Source organism: Rattus norvegicus, chromosome 5 (assembly GCF_021556685.1).
Source record: "Rattus norvegicus strain SHRSP/BbbUtx chromosome 5, alternate assembly SHRSP_T2T, whole genome shotgun sequence".
Taxonomy (NCBI): domain Eukaryota; kingdom Metazoa; phylum Chordata; class Mammalia; order Rodentia; family Muridae; genus Rattus; species Rattus norvegicus.
In genome coordinates, this window is record NC_141538.1 from 5,275,017 (window position 1) to 5,294,389 (window position 19,373).

Consider the following 19,373-nt stretch of genomic DNA (forward strand, 5'->3'; position numbering starts at 1 on the left):
GCTGCAGGTGTTCAAATTCAGTTTGAACCAAAATGAGTACTTTGGTATTAAAGCCTAAGTTTAACCAATAACAATATTCCAGCACTGACATTATATTTCTTAGCATAAAGCATCCTATGGGATCTGTACGGTTCAGAATGAGTTCTCTGTATTTGATCTTTTCACAAGATTCAACCCAACTCCCAGCTCCTTTGGAGGTCACCAACTATACTATAGGCTGTTCTCCTATGGCACCAAACCTGGGCATAAAATGTAAAATGTTATCAGGTTGATTAAACTCCCATGAATCCATTTCCTTTCAATTTCCTCTTTGTTCAGCCACTGATGGCTTTTGGTTCTCTTTTTAAGTAGCCATACACATACCACCTTTTACATTGTCTTTTACAGCGAGGCTCTATGGCTCACGTCTGGACAAACCACACCAGGCCAACAGGCTCCACGTGGAGAGGTTTATTGGAATGGTAGAGACAAAGGCCAAGGGGTGAAGAGAGGTAGGAGAGAAAGAGAGGAAAAGAAGGGAAGAGAGGAGAGAGAAGTTGAAGAGGGCAGAAAGGATCTGCCTTTTATGTGAAATGTGGTGTAACTGTAACATGAAATGTGGTGTAACCGTAACATGAAATATATGCTGGAAATAGATGACAGTTGCCTTGACAACAGATGCTCAGGTGACCAGATGACATCATTGCTGGAGGTAAAAGCAGTTCCTGATACCAACATTTGGAAATGTAGGTCACCAACTGGGGCCCTCCTTTGTACCTGTAGCATACCTGTCAAAAAAACTAGATCTAACCATGCAGGGATGGCACCTTGTGTTTGTACCTTAGCAGCTGCTGAACCCCTTATTCAAGAATAAGAAAACCTAACATTTGGGTTGCCTATAATTGTCTTCTCCTTTTATAACATGTCACAGCTCCTACCTTTCAAAGGTTTACAGAATCTACCTCCCTCCAAGGTTCTTTCTCTTCAGGTAGCACTAATAGAAGACTCCACACTACCCTTTCAATCACACCTGCCTTTCCAATCTTCTTTTTCCACCAAATACTAACCACTCCTTATCTCACCCCTGCACTAAAACCTTAGAGGAATTATTACCTCACCCTTCACACATACAGGAGGGCAATTTGCCTCAGACCGTCTATACCTGGTATACAGATGGAAGCTCCTTTCTACGTGAAGGAGCCATAAGAGTCAGCTGCCCCATAGTGTCAGACACTGAGGCACAGGCCCTTCCTGCTCATGCCACCAATCAACAGGCTGAAGTAGTAGTCCTTACCCATGCCTTTCAACTGGCACAGGGACAATCCCTCAACATCTACACAGATTCTAAACATGCTTTCCATATCATCCTGACCCATGCCCCTAACTGGAAGGAGCATGGGGTACTTATGACTAAAGGAGGATCAGTAACTAATGCAAACCAAATTATGGCCATGCTAAAGGCCTCCCAACTCCACACAGCTATTGGGTTTATCCACTGCAGATCCCACCTGACGAATGACTCTATTGTCTCCAAGGGAAACAACGGAGCTGAAGAGGCAGCCAGAGCTGCAGCTCTTAGGGGCCTACACATGTTTTACCCTCCCCAGGACATTCTTACACTGCAACCCACATCCCCACTCTCACTTCCTAACACTCATGAAATTCTGTCCCATCTTGGCCACAACTTTCATCCTAACAGCAAGGCATTGTCTTATTTTGTTAAAACCCACCAGAAGCCTACTCCTAAGGACTTAAGTTTCTTAAATCCATCACTGCCTCTTCCAAAGTCTGTCAAGTGTCAGACTTCAACCTCTGGTATTGTAGCACCCCTTTTTCTACCCATCAGGCCAGAGGTTCCCTTCCTGGAACTGACTGGCAACTTGTCTTTACCCACATGCCAAATGAGCCAGTTACCTCCTAGTTTTGATTGACACATTCTCAGGGTGGGTGGAGGCATATCCCACAACTAACAAAAGGGCTCAGACAGTTTCTGAGCTCCTCTTCCAAGAGATCATCCCAATTTGGTGTCTCAGTCTCACTTCAGTGAGACAATGGTCCCTAATTTACTTCCCAAATTTCTAAAATTCTGTCTAAGGCCCTAGACATCACCTGGCATTTTCATATTCTATACCACCCTCAATCTTCAGGTGAGGTAGAAAGAAATAACTGCTCCCTACAAGCCACTCTTGTCAAACTGTCACAGGAACTTTGATTGGGCAAAACTCCTACCTCTGGCTCATTTTATGTACAAGCTCTCCCCAAGTGACTTCTCTTTGTCTCACCTTTCAAACTCATGTATGGATGTCAGTAATAACTCCTGGTCTTTCAACTAAATGCACTCCCCTCCTAGACCACTTTCTTGCCCCATTACTTTGTCTCTCCCTTTCTCTCCTATGGAACTTTACTGACCACCACTGACTAAGGCCACACGCTGTCTACTGTCCACTACCTATCAACATTTGAGACCAAGTTCTTCTGTCCCCTCCAGATCAGCAGCTCTTAGCTGTCTCTCCTAAATGGTAGGGCCCTTCATGGACCCTGCTCTCTTAAGCTCCACAAGATGTTGAGACGACCCACCTTGTGCCCAATCCCAGAAGAATTAGACACCACTCTAGCATCTGCGCTCCACTCCACTGGATTAGACCTGGGCTTCTCATCTGATTGTTTCCATCCATGCTATCACTTACATCTAGAGATCTGAGGTTCAAGGAATCCCCACTGATAACAAACAGACTTTCCCAATAGGATCAGAAAACCACTCTATGCTGGGAGCAAATCCAAATTGCTGTCATCCCTATATCTGTCATTCCTTCTACATATTATGTTCTCTTTGTCTGTTTTCTCTTTGACCAGATGATTGCAAAAAATGGCCAGACAAATATGGGGGCTGCCCATATTGGTCGTTCCAGATACATATGTTAGGATCAAGGACCAATCACTTCTGTCAGCAATGCAAGACCCTGTTCTTCTATATACAAGACCCATGGAATCCCAGGTAGAAAACAGGAGTTGTTGGTAAGCTCTAATTTAAAAACCAAGCAGGGCCTCCACATCCAGAGTACTATCCACATCCAGAGAAATTTTGTCCAATTTCCCAAACTCTAGGTATCGGAAAAATAGGAGAAATAATCAAACAGTCCTCCAAAGTCCTTACGTCCTTGACATCCCCCCCCCCACACAAATGGTACTAACTTGTCATTTAGCCTTTTGATTCAGACCCTGACCTTGGTGTACCAACTCCTTATGGCACCCAACCTGGTCACTTTAAAGACTGCTAGCTACGCAGTACCCCCCATGAAACTAATTCACAATTGCCAATTACAGCCTCTCTAGTGATACTGCCCAGTAACCTTACCTCAGCTTTTATCAACTGCCCTGACTCCGATGCTGCCATCGCCCCATACTTTTTTATATACCTCTTATTGGTGTGACAGTTTTAGGACATCCAGGACATGTTCTGTAGGAAAACTCAGTTCCCTAGACTGCAATAGCACCACAATCCTTGATACCCTATCTCTGCCGCAGGGCCCTGTAGCTCAAAACACGTCAATTCTGTGTGGCACTGGTATATATCATCACCTACCTGCCAGCTGGTCAGGAAGAGTTTACACACTGGTGTTCCTTCCCTGAACTAGGAGTAATACATGGCAAAGAATCTCTACCAATTCCAGTTTTGACATATACCTGTCCAGCATAAGAGGGCACTGCAGGTTGTGCCATTCCTGGTTGCTGCAGGAGTAGCTACAGGTGCTGGCACTGGAACTGCAGGGCCGACGACTTCCCTAACCCTATACAAGAAGTTCTTATCTGAGCTTGACAACGGTTTCCAAGGAATGTATGAAACCATGCTCATCATCCAGAAAAAGATCGATTCTTTGGCAGCAGTTGTGCTTCAGAATAGACAGGGACTAGATGTCCTGACAGCTAAAGAAGGTGATCCTTGTCTGTTTCTCCAGGAAGAATGCTGTTTCTATGTCAACGTATCTGGGGCAGTAAGAAATACATTCCATCAGCTGCAATCAGACATCCAGAAATGCAGGGAACAGCATGAGGCCTCCAATTCCTGGGTTTTTCAAAAGCCTACATGGAAATAGGATACTGCCCTTCTTAATGCCTCTTCTTCCCATTTTCCTGGAGATACTATTTCCTCCCTGCCTCATTAATCTTGTTTCCATATTCCTTCAAAGACAAATTCAAAATTTTCTAACCAAAAAGTCAAACAGTTCCTTTTATACAACTATCAAGTGGGCCCGGATGTTGAAAGTCAGCTACATCCCAAAACTGATAATGCAGGAAGCAGTTTAAGAGGTCTAAAGCCCCTATTTCCCTTTTAGCATCGGCTTCCCCTTTTTCCCTTTTTTCTTCTCTCTATGATAAGAAAAGAGGAGGTATGTTATCATCAGAAGTGGTTTACAGCTAGCCTCTGAATCCAACAATGACATCATCTTTAGGTAACAAAGACCTGCTTGCTTCTGTTGCCACGGCAACCACCACACTCTCAAGGCACATGCCTCACTCACATTAAAAGTACAAACACACACACACACACACACACACACATATTCACACACACACACAAATGAGTATTTACAAACAGATAAGTAAGATAGAGTACACTATTCTTTGTATTATTTTATAGTATCATGTGTGTTTATAACTATGCTCACATAAAGAAAAACTATTATAAGTAACTAAACATCATTTACAAGGTGGTAAGAAGTAATAAGTATTTATATAAACAATGGAAATGGAGAAAAGTACACACAGTGAGAAATTATCTCTTTTTAAATAGTTTTTAATGAGTTTTTAAATAACCATACCACTAACTTTCAATTTAAGTCCCCAGGAATTAAATACCTAAAGCATATTGTACCATAACTGACATGGATAAATCCTACCTCATAGTAACTAGTACTTTTTTAAATAGGCAAAGACATATTTGTATCCATGAAAACGCATTGTTTCAGGTAGCACAATTTAAATTTTCAATCTCCTCCTTCCCCTCCAGCCTGTCAACAGCCTTATTTTCAAATGTTTTCCTATTTCCCATCCTTTCCTTTTCACTTCCTCAGTCAGGTTCTTCCAATGAAATTTAGGTCTTATACGCAGTATTCCTGCTTAGCATAATCTTCTGTGAATATGTAAGAGATAAACTCCTTTCCATGGTCCTTCCTCTTATGTTCATTAATATACCTGGTGAAATTCAATAAAAACACACTAAGAAGTGAAATAAATGGTATAGTGACTTGTTTTCATATAAATCAAGGATGTAATTACAAATTATTAATTTTAAATTAAAAGGCTAAATAACAGTTTTGTGCTACAACAAATAAAAGCACTTTTTCAAAAAACAAAACAAAACAAACAAACAAAAACAAAAACAGGGTTATGTTGCAAAACAAAGCAGGTGAGCCCTAAACTATTATTTTAGGAAGCAGATTTCGTTCTGAAAATATTTCCGCCTATAGTAATGGAACCAAGATCATACATGGTTTAGAACCAAGAAGTATACCTTCTGAGTGTGCACAGTATTGTAATCTGTATTGACAATAGGTCAATATTACTTCCTGAATCCTATTTGAGCCAACATAAAGGTAGGGGAAGAAAAGTATGAAAATGGCGGCCACCACATTCTCAAAGTTGAAAAGGTAAGATATTCCCAAAACAGTTAGAAAACATTTACTAGGAGTCTAAACTTGATGCTGAAACCAAACAACTGGAAAGGAAAGTCATACACCAACATCTCTGATGACCATAGGTGCACAAGGCATTAATAAAATACGTGTAAACCAAATGCAGTAACACAAACAGATTTCCCATTAGGCTTAAGGCCACTTCATCCCAGAGATGGAGGAAAGCGTCAATACATGAGAATTAACATAATCTACCACATAAGTACAAGTACCACCCTATTGCATACATAAAAGACCTTTGATAAAATACAGCCTCCATTTCTGAGGAAAGTCTTGCAGAGAATAGGGATACAAGGGATTTATCTCAACTTGATAAAGGCAATATACAGCAAAAGTCATCCAAAAGAGAGAGAGAATAATTCAAAGTACTTGTGTTGGAATCAAGACCAAGACAAGGATGTTCTCTCTTCTCACTTCTCAATATACTTCTTACAGTGTTAGGTCAAGCAATTAAACAAGTCAAGGTAATGAAGCAAATACAAATGAGAAGGGAAGAAATCAATATATGTTTATTTTCAGGTTTTAAGATTCTATACATTAAAAACTAAATCTTAAAAAAACTCCTAGAGCTGATAAATATTAATAAAAGTTGAAAAACACAAAGTTAAAGCACAGGAATCAGTATCCTTTTTATATACAAAAGACAAACACAGAAAGCAAGTGGACAATACTACTCTCAATAAACTAAATCAAAACTAAACAACAAGAAAATACTTGAAATTAATATGACAAAGGAATGTGTGCCATGAAAACTGTAAAACAATAGAGAAATTCACTGAACATATTCCTTTCTTGCCCTCTTGCTAAGAGCAGAAGAATAATTAATACTCTGTTAGTACTCAGTGGCTTCTGGGATTTTCCTAACATTCACATCACCACAGAGAACTACAAACAACTAAGAAACCTCTTAAGTTATTGAGAAGCAAATCCCAAGCTTCATGCATTTTTGATGTAAATAAAATAAACCATTTAAGTATCAAGTTTAAAATGGAGATAGGATCTAGTATGAAACCCCCCCCCCCGATTACCACAGTCCCGTGGGTGCGACCTCAGTGTGACAGCTCCAAGGACTATGTGTCCTGAGAGCTGTGTGTCCTGAGGACTTGATGCTGTTATGCTGTTATGGAGTTCTGCTCTGTTCACTTCCAGCATATTCCTCATAATCTAAGAATTATGGGAAAATTCTAAGGGGCCTCAAATCACTCACTGGCCAACATCTCTGGCACTAACAATTGATTTCTTATACACATTTTGGCCCTCAGCTTCCTGATGAGATTTATTAAGAATTGCTCTTGAGTAGATACTCATTCTGAGGATTTAAAGTAGATATGACAGATTTTTAGATAAGTGGTTAGATCTGTGAGTCTTTTAAGAATACTTTTTAAGCAGCAGCTCTCTGCTCCCAGACCCGGTGAGAGAGAGACCCAACCGCCTGGTCAGGTGGGCACTCCTGAGGCTGCAGAGCGGAAGAGACCACCAACACTGCTCACCCCTGCCCACATCCCTGGCCCAAGAGGAAACTGTATAAGGCCTCTGGGCTCCCGTGGGGGAGGGCCCAGGAGCGGCAGGACACCAGCCTGAGACACAGCCGGAACCTGAAAGAAACAGACCGGATAAACAGTTCTCTGCACCCAAATCCCGTGGGAGGGAGAGCTAAACCTTCAGGGAGGCAGACAAGCCTGGGAAACCAGAAGAGACTGCTCTCTGCACACACATCTCGGACACTAGAGGAAAACACCAAAGGCCATCTGGAACCCTGGTGCACTGAAGCTCCCGGAAGGGGCGGCACAGGTCTTCCTGGTTGCTGCCGCTGCAGAGAGCCCCTGGGCAGCACCCCACGAGAGAACCTGAGCCTCGGGACCACAGGTAAGACCAAATTTTCTGCTGCAAGAAAGCTGCCTGGTGAACTCAAGACACAGGCCCACAGGAACAGCTGAAGACCTGTAGAGAGGAAAAACTACACGCCTGAAAGCGGAACACACTGTCCCCATAACTGACTGAGAGAGAGGAGAACAGGTCTACAGCACTCCTGACACACAGGCTTATAGGACAGTCTAGCCACTGTCAGAAATAGCAGAACAAAGTAACACTAGAGATAATCTGATGGCGAGAGGCAAGCGCAGGAACCCAAGCAACAGAAACCAAGACTACATGGCACCATCGGAGCCCAATTCTCCCACCAAAACAAACATGGAATATCCAAACACACCAGAAAAGCAAGATCTAGTTTCAAAATCATATTTGATCATGATGCTGGAGGACTTCAAGAAAGACTTGAACACACTTAGGGAAACACAGGAAAACATTAATAAACAAGTAGAAGCCTACAGAGAGGAATCGCAAAAATCCCTGAGAGAATTCCAGGAAAACACAATCAAACAGTTGAAGGAATTAAAAATGGAAATAGAAGCAATCAAGAAAGAACACATGGAAACAACCCTGGATATAGAAAACCAAAAGAAGAGACAAGGAGCTGTAGATACAAGCTTCACCAACAGAATACAAGAGATGGAAGAGAGAATCTCAGGAGCAGAAGATTCCATAGAAATCATTGACTCAACTGTCAAAGATAATGTAAAGCGGAAAAAGCTACTGGTCCAAAACATACAGGAAATCCAGGACTCAATGAGAAGATCAAACCTAAGGATAATAGGTATAGAAGAGAGTGAAGACTCCCAGCTCAAAGGACCAGTAAATATTTTCAACAAAATCATAGAAGAAAACTTCCCTAATCTAAAAAAAAGAGATACCCATAGACATACAAGAAGCCTACAGAACTCCAAATAGATTGGACCAGAAAAGAAACACCTCCCGTCACATAATTGTCAAAACACCAAATGCACAAAATAAAGAAAGAATATTAAAAGCAGTAAGGGAAAAAGGTCAAGTAACATATAAAGGCAGACCTATCAGAATCACACCAGACTTCTCGCCAGTAACTATGAAGGCCAGAAGATCCTGGACTGATGTCATACAGACCCTAAGAGAACACAAATGCCAGCCCAGGTTACTGTATCCAGCAAAACTCTCAATTAACATTGATGGAGAAACCAAGATATTCCATGACAAAACCAAATTTACACAGTATCTTTCTACAAATCCAGCACTACAAAGGATAATAAATGGTAAAGCCCAACATAAGGAGGCAAGCTATACCCTAGAAGAAGCAAGAAACTAATCGTCTTGGCAACAAAACAAAGAGAATGAAAGCACACAAACATAACCTCACATCCAAATATGAATATAAAGGGAAACAATAATCACTATTCCTTAATATCTCTCAATATCAATGGCCTCAACTCCCCAATAAAAAGACATAGATTAACAAACTGGATACGCAACGAGGACCCTGAATTCTGCTGCCTACACAAAACACACCTCAGAGACAAAGACAGACACTACCTCAGAGTGAAAGGCTAGAAAACAACTTTCCAAGCAAATGGTCAGAAGAAGCAAGCTGGAGTAGCCATTCTAATATCAAATAAAATCAATTTCCAACTAAAAGTCATCAAAAAAGATAAGGAAGGACACTTCATATTCATCAAAGGAAAAATCCACCAAGATGAACTCTCAATCCTAAATATCTATGCCCCAAATACAAGGGCACCTACATACGTAAAAGAAACCTTACTAAAGCTCAAAACACACATTGCACCTCACACAATAATAGTGGGAGATTTCAACACCCCACTCTCATCAATGGACAGATCATGGAAACAGAAATTAAACAGTGATGTCGACAGACTAAGAGAAGTCATGAGCCAAATGGACTTAACGGATATTTATAGAACATTCTATCCTAAAGCAAAAGGATATACCTTCTTCTCAGCTCCTCATGGTACTTTCTCCAAAATTGACGATATAATTGGTCAAAAAACGGGCCTCAACAGGTACAGAAAGATAGAAATAATCCCATGCGTGCTATCGGACCACCACGGCCTAAAACTGGTCTTCAATAACAATAAGGGAAGAATGCCCACATATACGTGGAAATTGAACAATGCTCTACTCAATGATAACTTGGTCAAGGAAGTAATAAAGAAAGAAATTAAAAACTTTTTAGAATTTAATGAAAATGAAGATACAACATACTCAAACTTATGGGACACAATGAAAGCTGTGCTAAGAGGAAAACTCATAGCGCTGAGTGCCTGCAGAAAGAAACAGGAAAGAGCATATGTCAGCAGCTTGACAGCACACCTAAAAGCTCTAGAACAAAAAGAAGCAAATACACCCAGGAGGAGTAGAAGGCAGGAATTAATCAAACTCAGAGCTGAAATCAACCAAGTAGAAACAAAAAGGACCATAGAAAGAATCAACAGAACCAAAAGTTGGTTCTTTGAGAAAATCAACAAGATAGATAAACCCTTAGCCAGACTAACGAGAGGACACAGAGAGTGCGTCCAAATTAACAAAATCAGAAATGAAAAGGGAGACATAACTACAGATTCAGAGGAAATTCAAAAAATCATCAGATCTTACTATAAAAACCTATATTCAACAAAATTTGAAAATCTTCAGGAAATGGACAATTTCCTAGACAGATACCAGGTATCGAAGTTAAATCAGGAACAGATAAACCAGTTAAACAACCCCATAACTCCTAAGGAAATAGAAGCAGTCATTAAAGGTCTCCCAACCAAAAAGAGCCCAGGTCCAGACGGGTTTAGTGCAGAATTCTATCAAACCTTCATAGAAGACCTCATACCAATATTATCCAAACTATTCCACAAAATTGAAACAGATGGAGCACTACCGAATTCCTTCTACGAAGCCACAATTACTCTTATACCTAAACCACACAAAGACACAACAAAGAAAGAGAACTTCAGACCAATTTCCCTTATGAATATCGACGCAAAAATACTCAATAAAATTCTGGCAAACCGAATCCAAGAGCACATCAAAACAATCATCCACCATGAACAAGTAGGCTTCATCCCAGGCATGCAGGGATGGTTTAATATACGGAAAACCATCAACGTGATCCATTATATAAACAAACTGAAAGAACAAAACCACATGATCATTTCCTTAGACGCTGAGAAAGCATTTGACAAAATTCAACACCCCTTCATGATAAAAGTCCTGGAAAGAATAGGAATTCAAGGCCCATACCTAAACATAGTAAAAGCCATATACAGCAAACCAGTTGCTAACATTAAACTAAATGGAGAGAAACTTGAAGCAATCCCACTAAAATCAGGGACTAGACAAGGCTGCCCACTCTCTCCCTACTTATTCAATATAGTTCTTGAAGTTCTAGCCAGAGCAATCAGACAACAAAAGGAGATAAAAGGGATACAGATCGGAAAAGAAGAGGTCAAAATATCACTATTTGCAGATGACATGATAGTATATTTAAGTGATCCCAAAAGTTACACCAGAGAACTACTAAAGCTGATAAACAACTTCAGCAAAGTGGCTGGGTATAAAATTAACTCAAATAAATCAGTTGCCTTCCTCTATACAAAAGAGAAACAAGCCGAGAAAGAAATTAGGGAAACGACACCCTTCATAATAGACCCAAATAATATAAAGTACCTCGGTGTGACTTTAACCAAGCAAGTAAAAGATCTGTACAATAAGAACTTCAAGACACTGAGGAAAGAAATTGAAGAAGACGTCAGAAGATGTAAAGATCTCCCATGCTCATGGATTGGCAGGATTAATATAGTAAAAATGGCCATTTTACCAAAAGCAATCTACAGATTCAATGCAATCCCCATCAAAATACCAATCCAATTCTTCAAAGAGTTAGACAGAACAATTTGCAAATTCATCTGGAATAACAAAAAACCCAGGATAGCTAAAGCTATCCTCAACAATAAAAGGACTTCAGGGGGAATCACTATCCCTGAACTCAAGCAGTATTACAGAGCAATAGTGATAAAAACTGCATGGTATTGGTACAGAGACAGACAGATAGACCAATGGAATAGAATTGAAGACCCAGAAATGAACCCACACACCTATGGTCACTTGATTTTCGACAAAGGAGCCAAAACCATCCAATGGAAAAAAGATAGCATTTTCAGCAAATGGTGCTGGTTCAACTGGAGGGCAACATGTAGAAGAATGCAGATCGATCCATGCTTATCACCCTGTACAAAGCTTAAGTCCAAGTGGATCAAGGACCTCCACATCAAACCAGACACACTCAAACTAATAGAAGAAAAACTAGGGAAGCATCTGGAACACATGGGCACTGGAAAAAATTTCCTGAACAAAACACCAATGGCTTATGCTCTAAGATCAAGAATCGACAAATGGGATCTCATAAAACTGCAAAGCTTCTGTAAGGCAAAGGACACTGTGGTTAGGACAAAACAGCAACCAATAGATTGGGAAAAGATCTTTACCAATCCTACAACAGATAGAGGCCTTATATCCAAAATATACAAAGAACTCAAGAAGTTAGACCGCAGGGAAACAAATAACCCTATTAAAAAATGGGGTTCAAAGCTAAACAAAGAATTCACAGCTGAGGAATGCCGAATGGCTGAGAAACACCTAAAGAAATGTTCAACATCTTTAGTCATAAGGGAAATGCAAATCAAAACAACCCTGAGATTTCACCTCACACCAGAGCAATTGGCTAAGCTCAAAAACTCAGGTGACAGCAGATGCTGGCGAGGATGTGGAGAAAGAGGAACACTCCTCCATTGTTGGTGGGATTGTAGACTGGTAAAACCATTCTGGAAATCAGTCTGGAGGTTCCTCAGAAAATTGGACATTGAACTGCCTGAGGATCCAGCTATACCTCTCTTGGGCATATACCCAAAAGATGCCTCAACATATAAAAGAGACACGTGCTCCACTATGTTCATCGCAGCCTTATTTATAATAGCCAGAAAATGGAAAGAACCCAGATGCCCTTCAACAGAGGAATGGATACAGAAAATGTGGTACATCTACACAATGGAATATTACTCAGCTATCAAAAACAACGAGTTTATGAAATTCGTAGGCAAATGGTTGGAACTGGAAAATATCATCCTGAGTGAGCTAACCCAATCACAGAAAGACATACATGGTATGCACTCATTGATAAGTGGCTATTAGCCCAAATGCTTGAATTACCCTAGATCCCTAGAACAAACGAAACTCAAGACGGATGATCAAAATGTGAATGCTTCACTCCTTCTTTAAATGAGGAAAAAGAATACCCTTGGCAGGGAAGGGAGAGGCAAAGATTAAAACAGAGACTGAAGGAACACACATTCAGAGCCTGCCCCACATTTGGCGCATACATATACAGCCACCCTATTAGACAAGATGGATGAAGCAAAGAAGTGCAGACCGACAGGAGCCGGATGTAGATCGCTCCTGAGAGACACAGCCAGAATACAGCAAATACAGAGGCGAATACCAGCAGCAAACCACTGAACTGAGAATAGAATCCCCGTTGAAGGAATCAGAGAAAGAACTGGAAGAGCTTGAAGGGGCTCGAGACCCCAAAAGTACAACAATGCCAAGCAACCAGAGCTTCCAGGGACTAAGCCACTACCTAAAGACTATACATGGACTGACCCTGGACTCTGACCCCATAGGTAGCAATGAATATCCTAGTAAGAGCACCAGTGGAAAGGGAAGCCCTGGGTCCTGCTAAGACTGAACCCCCAGTGAACTAGTCTATGGGGGGAGGGCGGCAATGGGGGGAGGGTTGTGAGGGGAACACCCATAAGGAAGGGGAGGGGGGAGGGGGATGTTTGCCCGGAAACCGGGAAAGGGAATAACACTCGAAATGTATATAAGAAATACTCAAGTTAATAAAAAAAAAAAAAGAATAGTTTTTAAAGATAAATAATGAAATAATTGCTCCTTTCTTTGTCTAGAAGAAAACTAAAACAATTACATTGTATTTTAATGCTGCTTGAAAGATTTGGCTGGGACATATAAGTGATGGAACAAAGAATAAAGCACAAGGGTTAGGGCATCCATCAACTATGTGTATCTGTTAAGGCTTGTGTATGATGGGCTGGAACACTGTTCCTTCTACCATCAACTCTGTGTGTGTGTGTGTGTGTGTGTGTGTGTGTGTGTGTGTGTGTGTGTGTGGCTGTGTGTGTGTGAATTTTCTCTCTTCCCTGGTCTTTCTCACTGACCCCAAGGAGTTAAGAGTTCATAGGTTTTTCGCTGATCATAGAGAGTGCCAACCCCCCAGTAACTTAAGCTTTGTTCCCTCAGAAAACTGTCTGTTGAGTAACATCTCTAGTCGCTGGCTGCCTGTGGCAGCATCCCCATAGGTATGTGGATCCACCCTCATCAATAGCTTTAAGCACTGACCCCCAAAGGCTGTCTGCCTCATTTTACTCACCACATAGATGCCAATATTGGTCATCATCAATGGTAGAAAATAGTTTACTTTTAATTTAGAAGGAAATCAAGTTTCAGCTTAATTTTCTGTGTGATTTCCTGAATGTATGTGACTGTGTCTGTGAAGAGACAGACTGCCCAGAACTGCAGTTATGAACAGTTGTGAGGCGAGTTTTTCTTATTTGTAAAAACTGACAAATAAAGCCCCACCAATGCCATTCAAATAAAAAAAGAAAAAGAAAAAGAAAAATGTAGCTTTCAATTTCTTACCATTTTATACCTGAAGGAAGATAAACATGACAATGCCTATTATTATTAATATTATTATTATTATTATTATTTTGGTTTTCACTGGAGGATCACTAGGGACTAATATGTTATTTAAAATTCTTTACATGGTAGTATAGATGAAAGACTCAGACTAAAATATTTCCTTTTGTAATATATATTTCATATGTGGAAATTGTAGAACTGACTTGCGAGGATTAATCTTTCTAAAAATATATAAAAGAAATCAACCCATTAAGAAATAGAACTCACTTAGCTTCTCCATACCTGCCTTCATAACCACAAGAAGCAATTTCGTCTCTTGAAAAAAACCGAACCAGTTCAATTTCTTTGCGTAGAATCGGGATTCTTACTCACTGATAATCTGATATTAGGTCTGCATTAAAATAAGATTTAATCATTATGCTAAAATATGTTTTCCTTAAATTTTATTAAAGAAATATGGTTTCTATTATTTTCAGGTGCAAATATTTAGGTTCCAAACACCTGCATGAATGGCCATTATTTCTATACTTAGTACAAAAACTAGTAAAATTCTTTTTTTATTCTTCAGCAGTGTTCAGACAAAAACGCGTCACAATAAACTCACGGTATCATGTTTTAATAAATGTAAACCATTCTGTTACCTTGTCAGATAGTCCCTGGGATAGGCAAGGGTGAAAGTGGTAAGGAGGATGAAGTCCACCTCCTTGCTTAGGAGAACTATGCAGCTCACTATAATAGGAAAAACAGAAAAGAAGTTTCTTGGAATGGTTACTTTTTCTTTCCTTAAAGAACTTTCTATAGAACTTAAAACTAATATGTTAAAGAAATTTCAAGTTTCGGCGAGCCATTTGATTAAACAAAAACTTACTAATCATTTTTTGAAAGTTTGGATTCCTGTTTCCCATATCTAGAAACTAAGTCAGTGTAACAGGATGATCTGTATACACTACATCCATCCATACATTCACGCCTGCATGAACACACGCACACACCACACACACACACACACACACACACACACACACACACAAATATATGCACATTATATAAATAGTTTTATATACTATAATGACACTTTATCTTAAACATTAAAGTTTTTCTTTTACGCACAGGTAAAAACAGTCTAACAGCATTATTTTCTACTTGTCATGAAACAAGTGCACCTTCAACTAAAAAACCTGAGATCAATTTTAGTCAGTAGTAGGTGCTTTGCAGAACATAATTCCAGTTTCGATAGAAAAACAGCTTACCAGCATTTGTAATATCCAAATCAAATTTGCAATCTCACCCAGATGTATAAATGTGCCCGGCACCTAAACCATAAAGAAGTCCATTAATAATGGATAAGTATATTAAAGAAATTGGTATTTATCTCTGGATAATACTATTAGGTTAAGCATGATGTGTGCTTTTATAGAACTTTTTAAGCTACAAACAACACTGTTAGTAAAGCAAGACCCAAACCTATTACTTTAGCTAATTTCAAACATGGCTATTCTGTGTACACTGCAGTAGCACATAGTTTAAAAAACTACTCACTGCCTCTTTTTCAAACATATTGAAACACCTCAATGCTCTATGAAAACAACAAAGTTATTGCATCACCAGAAATACACAGTTCAATATCTAACTTCATTTCAGTAGACCATGAGACTTAATCTCTGGGTCAAGGGCACCAATTATAAAAGGAATTAAACACTCTAACTAGTCCAAGTAAAAGACACACAATCCAGGTACTTTATTTACAAGTCATAAGCCTAATTGGGCAGGTTTACAGCTATACTAACCTATTTCCATGCCATAATGTCCCTTGTTACTTGGTGTTTTTCCAGGCCACATGCTCAGGGTCCGTCTCCTCACATGGTGGCTTCCTCCTCCCTTGGTCTCCTCACTTGTTCCCCCTTCTCCTCCCTCTTGAGACCCTCCACTCCATCCTCAAGTCCCACCTTTCTTCTTCTATTGCCTAATCACAGACTCTATCCATTTTTGATGAGTTAAACTAAGAAGCAAAGTTTACAAAGCATCACTTGGGGTACCTGAGGATCTCCTCCTCACGGCTTCCAGATCTTGGGAGCCAATATGTAGGGAGCATTTAAATACAAGCAGCACCACACCAACACCACCAATAACTTTTCCTTATCTGACCAATAACCATCAACATCTTTACCTAATACACAGCCCATACAGATATTTTCAGATCCTAGCACCCATAGCTATGGCTTCTGGTAAAATGTAAGTACATGTCACATTCTTACAAACTCAAGACAAAGTGAGCAGATTATCCAGTGTTTCCACAACAGTACAGTATTTAATCTGCAAGAATTTAAGGGTCATCAATAACAATCCAACAGAAAATGCCACTAAACAAAGACAACAGCCATGATACATTATATTCCAAAGTTACAACCATGAATTAAGCTTTAAGGGAAGTTACATAACCTTTATATTTTAAGGACTTTTAAAATAAGAGTCACACTTGGAAATTATGCAAAGTTCATTTTTGACCACTGAGTGTGGGCCATGCACCCCGACTGCCCTGGTCTGAAAGGCAACACCATAGTATTCTTCTTCACTTGGCTAGCTGACCTGTTCCACAGTGCAGCAGAGTACATGGGGCTCTTCACAAGCAGAGTGAGCTACTCTATGTGAGATTCATGGAAATGCAAGGATACACGGTCCTCACTGGAGGGCAAACTAGACAAGCACATGGAGAAAGGATGTGGAGGAATAGTTGGAAAAATCAGAGACCAGGACACAATATAGTGAAAGAGAAATCGCTGAGAGTCAGTCTGTGACTAATATAATTTTTTAACTGTTGCTCCTGTAGAATGAAAAGGAAAGTTGCTAACAGGGTAGAAAACATCTGCATCCTAGGAATCCAGGAAGGGTTTGTAAAAGGCCCCAAACATGTGCAGAGATAAAATAGCTCTAAACGGAATCCTCAAAGAGATAATTCAGGAAACAGCACACAAAGGAAGTCACAGATGGATCAAATGCTCTGGTTACATTTTCCTAATTTCTTAATATAAGGAACCGAAATCAGTTTCCAAAAAACACGAATATGCTTCATCTAATAATACAAGTCAATATTAGACCTAATTTTTATAGAGCTAATGTGTAGAAGTCAAAGATACTAACTTCTAAAATGGCTCTTAGTACATTTAATTTTTGTGCGATGTCCAATAATGACTCAGAGAATGTGATATTGGAAAAAAGTAGAAGAAAGGCATTGGAAAAGGAGTTTTAGGCACAGGTTTGGCTGTAAATTTAATAGAAGACAATCTAGTCCTTCTATATCTAGCAAATACTTTTACAGGCTCCAAATGGGTCACAGACCTTAAGATACAAAAATCAATGTCATAAAGTTAAAACAAGAATATAGTATCAAGGTATTATGACCACTTTTTTAAAGGAAAGGAATATTTCATTTTGTCACTTTTCAATAGCAAGTGGAACTTAAACATTTCCTCTAATATTTGACTTCTGGTGGCCCATCCAAAAGAAATGAAGATGTGGATTATAAAAGGATGTTAAATATTTTAAAAATCCAGTGGCTAGTAAGATGCAGCTAATTAAGTAAGCAAAGAAAATATTCTGCTGCAAAACCATGCTTGGCCAGCCAGTGATGGAAAGCAAGACAAAAGAAGATTAGTATCCTGCTACTTTCAAAGAACAAGCACCTACCCAGGTCAAAATCTAGATGCAGACTACTAAAACAAGCAGCTGACACTGAGTCTACCCACCGGACTGAGCAACAAAGGAACTTAGAAACACCACCAAACATGCACAACTGTTTTTTTTTTCCCTCATTTTGACAGATATTCACTCAGTATTTTCTTAGTTTTCAGCATGGGACACGTACTGTGTACTTCCTTCAGTTACACATCCCTTACTTTCTAGAATTAAATTTTTATCTGTTTAATAATACGAATTAGGAAATTCAGAAAGAAAAAGCAACCTGGTACACAAGTATGAGGTACAAACTGACCAGAGACAATGAAACAAAGACTCAACAAGCTCAGGAAGTTATCCCAAGATCTACTGACACAAATCACTAATCTCAAAATTTTCTGAAAACATTTAACAGCTAATAAGAACCCTAGAAAACTTGAAAAACTGATACACATATAAAATATAAATTTGTGTACAATCACCCTTCATGGTGCACCGTGTAAGCAGATGATGGCAACCAAGAAAGACTAATTCCAGAAAAGAAATCCATTGGCCAGATTCTGCTTTGCCTCCTCAGGGTCGTTTCTAAAATAACCGTTTTTTTTTTTTTTTACTTTATCTGCATTTATTTATGCTGAATTTTTTCCCGTGCCATGAGTTTTTGTGTCCTCAGTTTCTTCTGGGATATCTTTTTCTTCTGTGCAACCTCCTCTTCTGGCTTTGGAACAATCTGTTCCTTCTCAGTGAGCATCATCTTCATGTCCCAGATGGAGCTCATGTATGGGTTAATCTGGCCGTGAGTTCTGTAGGTTCGTCTGCGCATCTTAGGAGCCTTGTTCACCTGGATGTGTTCAATGACCAGAGAATCTACATCCAAACCCTTAAGTTCAGCATTACTCTCTGCATTTTTAAGCATGTGCAGCAAAAAATCAGCACTCTTTTTTGGCCACCGTCCCTGTGTCCAGCCCCACTGTTTGGCCTGGGCGCACCTACCAACTCCACCATTATACCGCCGGAATGGCACACACTGCTTCTTTAAAGTGACATCCTTCAGATACTTGGTGGCTTTGCGGATATGCATACCCTTGATGGCCTGGGCAGTTTCCCGGGTGTTCTTAAAGTGAACACGAAGGTTTGAGCCTCTTGACTTGCGTGATTTCGTGGGGTTTTCTGGGTCAAGGGAGTAGAGAACCATCTTCACAGGTCACCTCTGGCTGCTTACAGGAAGAGCAACCATTGTTTATTTAAATCTGGCAAAATAGGGAACAGAAGCAACTGGGATAAAACCAAAATCTAAATCCTTTCTACTGTGCTATATGTCTTTCTTCTCATTAATGTGTTCCTAAAACAATGATTTTTTTTTAATATTTGTGGTTTTACAATTTATTCTACAAGGAAACCAATGGGAAAGACTTGCCAATTTCTTTGGAACTGTAA

The 19,373-nt window shown here is 39.7% G+C and overlaps 1 pseudogene across 1 annotated transcript; it reads right to left on the reverse strand.

Moving 5' to 3' along the window:
* Positions 1 to 18,561: 18,561 nt before the first annotated feature.
* LOC148005592 (large ribosomal subunit protein uL22 pseudogene) lies at positions 18,562 to 19,148 on the reverse strand (annotated as a pseudogene). Its single transcript, XR_015620577.1, has one exon. The product of XR_015620577.1 is annotated as a large ribosomal subunit protein uL22 pseudogene (transcript).
* Between the last annotated feature and the right edge of the window lie 225 nt (positions 19,149 to 19,373).